We start from the raw sequence: 5,582 nt of genomic DNA on the forward strand, positions 1-5,582 counted from the left end.
CACCTCCACCTCCACCTCCACCTCCACCGCAGCAGAGGAGGATCAGAATGTGCAGCTGCTGCAGAAAAGCACAGATTTCACCACCGCGCAGCGGCCCGCAACCAGACAGAACCGGGCTGCAGCAGCTGAGGACCAGACCAGGTCCTGGGGGGACGTCTTCGGGACACGCTGATCCCACAGCAGACATGAGCTCTGACGTCAGCTGCTGATGTTCATCTTCATGTCCCTGTACAGGTAACTCAGAACACAGAACACAGGACCCGACTTGAACCAGAAATGATTCAATAACGAAAAATAAAACGGGCCTGAAAGCCCAGTTCTCCCACTCCCACAGGTTCAGGCCTGTTTACAGAAGGACAGAAGGGGCTCAGGACGTCCCCTGCTGATGAACACACACACAGAACACACAGGACACGGGACAATATCTGACTCACATGCATATTTCATATGTGTCATATTTCTCATGCTGACACACATTGAAGATTCGTTCACAGTCGCAGCGCCGGTCTCACGAAATCCGTGATTGATCTTGGTACGCCTCTGATGTCCTACAGGACGGCTCGTCTTCATGTCTTCCCGGCTCTGAATTTACTAGGACTAGGACTACTTTTATGCCATTTAGCAGATGCCCTTTTCCAGAGCCCCTTACAGTCAATAGTGACAGGGACAGTCCTCCTGGACACATTCAGGGGTAAGTGTCCTGCTCAGGGACACGGTGGTAGTAAGTGGGGCTTGAACCTGGGACTTTGTGGTCTTCAGGTTTATAGTCCAGTGTCTTACCTGCTATGCTAATCGTAAAATGAAATCGAAGCCTCTGCAGTTGGTGTTAAAGTTAATGTGACGTGATTGTCACTGTGAGACACTGCAGCACAGCACACGGTAACACGGTGACACGTGTCCTCTGTATTTAACCATCACCCTGAGTGAACAGTGGGACAGGTGCCCATGGAGCAGTGTGCGGGGACGGTGCTTTGCTCAGTGGCACCTTGGTGGTTCAGGATTCGAACCGGCAACCTTCTGTTTACAGGGCCGCTTCCTTAACCGCTAGGCCACTAATGGGAGTGGTTGGTAGTGGGCGTGGTCACATTATGTATAAACGGTATTAGATGCGTGGAGAACAGATGGAGATGGAGGACAACGGGAGGAGATGGACGCCACACTTGGGGGTGTCACATGTGGTCAAGAGGGACTTAAATCATCCTGAATGAAGAAGTAGGCCGTTTCAGAGCTGCCAATCATGGCTATAGGCTCCTCCCCTTTTTAAACAAGTAATTACACAGAAGCTAAACGGGCGGGTAGTTAGTTACCCCTCACCAACATGCAGACAGCAGGACAGATCGGCCACACCCACCACATGGTTTAAATGCCACGGAAGACAGGGTGGGCGTGACGACTGTCTGTCTGAGTGTGGAGAGACAGACAGGAAGAGTGTGTGTGTGTGTGTGTGTGTGTGTGTGTGTGTGTGAGGCTCCACGTTGACATACGTCCAGGGGGTCCGAGCCAAACTCCTGCTGAGGATCGCGTGATACGAATTCATTTCCTGCCCAGGGTGTGTGAGCGAGATGAAGATGGATCAGCTGACCTCGGCATGTTCTGCAGCCTCTCCTGCTTATTTTAGTGATGAGATGACAGTTCCGGGGTCAGCGGGAGCGAACGCTGCGACGCCGCTGGTGATTCGGGGAAAAGATGGAACCGGAACCGAGGTTCCAGAACGAGAACTCCGTGATGGCGAAGGGCACGGCGCAAAGCAGGCGAGGAGATCATCGAGCTGAGAGTTGACAAGTTGTCCTTCCTGCTTCCATTTACAGCACTGAGAGGTCACCGTGCGTGTGACCCTTGACCCCCCCCCTCCCCTCCTCTGCAGACCGGTGTCTCCACTGCGACTCCACCACTTCCTGTCCTCGGAAGCTTCTGTTTCCTGCTCTGGGTGAGAGTGGAGTGGAGCGAAGTGGCAGGGCAGAAGTGCAGAAACTGGGCTATCGGCACAGAGTGTGTGTGAGTGTGTGTGTGTGTGTGTGTGTGTGTGTGTGTGTGTGCTCCTATCAGCTAAATTGCAGCAGTTACTGAGGACAGCTGATGAAAGCAGAAATTACAGAACAGCACAGAAGTACTGATTACTTCCTGCGACGAGAGACGGGTTCTACTCTCAGAACCACTCTGAGAGAGAGAGAGAGAGAGAGACCTCCATCGTCTTCCTCTGTGCTGGTAGTAGGCTGGCTGGTAAGACACTTTTCATCAGAACCAGTTCCACTCTCATAATCACTGACGCATCCACACGTCTGCTTTTTATGGGTTTTTTTTTCATATATAAACACATATCCCGGCAAAAGTGGGCGGGGTTTTAAGGTTGAGGAGGGGACTTTGACACTTAAAACAAACGTATCATTATCAGCATTTCTTGCACCGTGTCCATGTGGGAGGAAGCGGCGGTGCTGTGATTTGTAGGGTCATTTGGTTTTTATGGGGACACACACACTTCCAGTGCTGATCGGTGGTGTCAGATGAGGACCGGCTATAAAGGCTGATGGAGCGTTTCTGGACGATACTGAACCAGCGGCGGCGAGATGAAGGTTCTGCTGTAGCGCGGGGACAGATGGTTGATAAGAACTCCGGAGAACGTGCAGAACAACAGAAATGAGCAAGTCAGCGACAGTCAGCAAGTGAGAAGGAGTTTGTCGGAGGAGGACGGAGTGTCAGCAGTTTTATTCCTTCCGTTCTTGTCCCATGGCCTGTGGAGAACAAAGGTGGAGCAGATCTCCCGGTGTTCCTCAAACATCAACCCTCACATACTGCTACTGATCACCTGATGTACAGGAATTAATCCTGAAAACACACACACACACACACACACACAGCAAATCCCTTATCATCAGGAACGTCTTTTGTAACTTGTCAAGGCCAAAGAGAATGTGAGGACGTTTCCACCTCACCAAGTTGATAGAATGGGAACCTTCACACACACACAACGAGGACAGTGTGTGTGAATGTGTGTTTTAGGTCTGGTTGTAGGTCTCCTGTCTTTCTCCCTCCAGCCCCCTGCTTTTATTAAAAATGTCCTCAATTAGATCTGATCTGTCAGCCAAGGATCCAGCCTCCACCTTTCTCCAACAGGGCTGCTGTGATTTGACACTGTGTGTGTTTGTGTCCTGTTGCAGTGTGACGTCCCGTGGTGGAGTGTGTGTATCTTCTGTTCGTCTCTCTCTCTCTCTCTCTCTGTAATGTTGCAGGGTGACCTGATTGGTGGGCTGTGATAGGGCAGAGGGCTCAAAATGGCGTCTGCTTTGGGACAAGAGGAGAGGGTGTTGGTGTGAAGTGCAGGATTGTGACCATGGACTCGAATCGTAACTCCACTCACCAGACCAGTTTTGTGTGTGTTTTGTTTGTTTGTAATAAATGGTTCATGGTAAGTGCCATCGCGTGGTTTTGGAGTTTCTGCTCCTCTGTCCCATCTGCTATGTCCCTGACCCTCGACCCGGGACGTAACATGCAGGTGTTGGAAATGTTGATCAGTGATGGTCGGTTTTTTCATCCTCTATCCTGATTCTGTTTTCTCTCCTTCACCCCTCCAGCCAGTTAGCTGCCATGTTGGACCACCGGCCAATCGGCTAAGATCCCCCCTTTCACCCCGTCCTGGTTATGAATTCATGTGCTGCCATAAGTGAACTAGACTCTGTATCCATAGCAACCTGCTGAAAAGGGGTCTCAGCCTAAAACTGGCGATTTCACGTCTAAACGAAGCACCGGAGAGAATACGGAAGGAGCGGCAGTGGAAGCGTGTTACATAACCAGCGTTATTCGTATTCAAACTTGCACGTATGTGTGTGTGTGTGTGTGTGTGTGTGTGTGTGTGTGTGTGCGTGTGTGTGTAGGTGCATTTGGAAGCTCCGTCTCCTGCCTGTTCAGGATTCTCATTGTTCTCCAGCCGCACTCGGCTCTCGACCAATCAGCCGCCAGGCCGAAATTCTCCCACCGTCGTTCTTTTTTTCCGGTGGTGAATCCAGGCCGCATCCCCAGGGTGATCTGTGCCGCGTCGCTTTTCTTCTCATTCATCTCCTGCACCCTGGTCTTCCCGCTCGGCAGCTGGAGGTCTCTGATGTTCTTCAGGAGCGTTGGTGAGCAGTTGCTGTGTTGACAGACGTTCTGGTCCAACGTTCTTTAATCGTGATGGAATTCATCTCAGTAAAGTAAATACGACACACACACACACACACACACAGAACATGCACAGAACATACAGAACACAATCCCATAGAGCAACATTCCGATGTTTCCACGTAAAGCACTCTGGTTGTTCACACACACACAGACACTAGACGTGGTCCAGGATCCACTCCTGGCTTTTCCGCCGATAGCCATCGCTCCGCAGAGGAGCCCACTTCCCATTGTTCCTGAAAGGTCTGGAATTCCTGCAGGCCCACATGCCGCCTGGTGACCACCGCAGACTTCCACCTTCCGGCTCAGCTTCACAAGGCTGCTGAGGAATGCTGGGAATTTGGGATCTGATAAGTGCAGAATGTCCTCGAGTTTCGGGTGGACCTTTTTCCCCCCAGAGATTGTCCTCGTGTTGGAGAAGAATAATAAACAGTGGACATGATACAGGAGAACCGGAACTTCCTGTCATTCCTGAATGGACAAGAAAACTAAAAATATAGTATTATGACTAATAATTATTCTGCAAAAGAGAAGTAGATTTTTTTAATGATCCCTTTGACGAGGGAACTCCTGGTTGATAATGGGACCATGCAGGAGATCATCTCTTGTGGTCCAGTAGATCTTCTGAAATGCTGGACTCTCTCGTGAGATACCAGTGAGTCTTGGTCATGTTGCCAGGTCACTGGTGTGAGGTCCAGGGTATTTTGTGAAGCTGCGACCTCCCCCAGGCGAGAGGTGTAAAAGGCCGGCCATTTCCCTGAGGTGTCCCCACGAGAGCGAGACAAGACAGAGACATCGAAGGAAAAATCCTGATTGGGAGCTGTGGGAACCTTTTGGGAGCCAAATGTACAAAAGAATTTTCTCTTCTGCTCTTCACGTCCTCCTCCATCGGGGGCTCTTCTCGCCCAGCTTTCTGGACTCTTCGTTCCCTGCTTCTCGACCTCTATCCCTTTCTCTTCTCTTTTATTTCGGGTTTTCTGTAACATTGGTACCATTTTTTTTTACATACGATATTTCCATGTAACTATTATATTGATCTACCGGTGTTAAAAAATTACAAACTGTTCATTCTTAAAACCTCTATTGTGCCATCATGCCTCTTTCATGCAGGTAACATCAGATGAGTGAGTGTTTTAAACACAATGCTCTGCAGTTTTACACATTTTCACACTGGCCCGGTTGGTTCTACGCCCTACATTGCAGGAAGATGTTCTGACCCAGTCGTCCAGCATCACAGTCTGGTCCCATGTCTTTCATACACGTTACCTCCCAGAACACCGCCGCTGTCTTCTCGGCTGTCAGTAGACTCGTGCTGTAGCTGGTTTAGCTTGTGCTTTGATGTACATCAGGGTCTTATAATTAATCTGTCCGTGCAGGACCACTGTCCATCTCCACTCGGTACCTTATTCTGCGTGTGTATGAATGTTGTC

At 50.1% G+C, this 5,582-nt stretch overlaps 1 long non-coding RNA gene across 1 annotated transcript; it reads left to right on the forward strand.

The window, feature by feature from the left end:
- The first annotated feature begins 1,473 nt into the window (after window positions 1–1,473).
- LOC114784077 (uncharacterized) lies at window positions 1,474–5,233 on the forward strand. Its single transcript, XR_003748764.1, has 2 exons — window positions 1,474–4,184; window positions 4,413–5,233. It is a non-coding gene; the product is annotated as an uncharacterized LOC114784077 (long non-coding RNA).
- The last annotated feature ends 349 nt before the right edge of the window (window positions 5,234–5,582 follow it).

The sequence above is a fragment of the Denticeps clupeoides genome, unplaced genomic scaffold, assembly GCF_900700375.1.
Source record: "Denticeps clupeoides unplaced genomic scaffold, fDenClu1.1, whole genome shotgun sequence".
Classification (NCBI taxonomy): domain Eukaryota; kingdom Metazoa; phylum Chordata; class Actinopteri; order Clupeiformes; family Denticipitidae; genus Denticeps; species Denticeps clupeoides.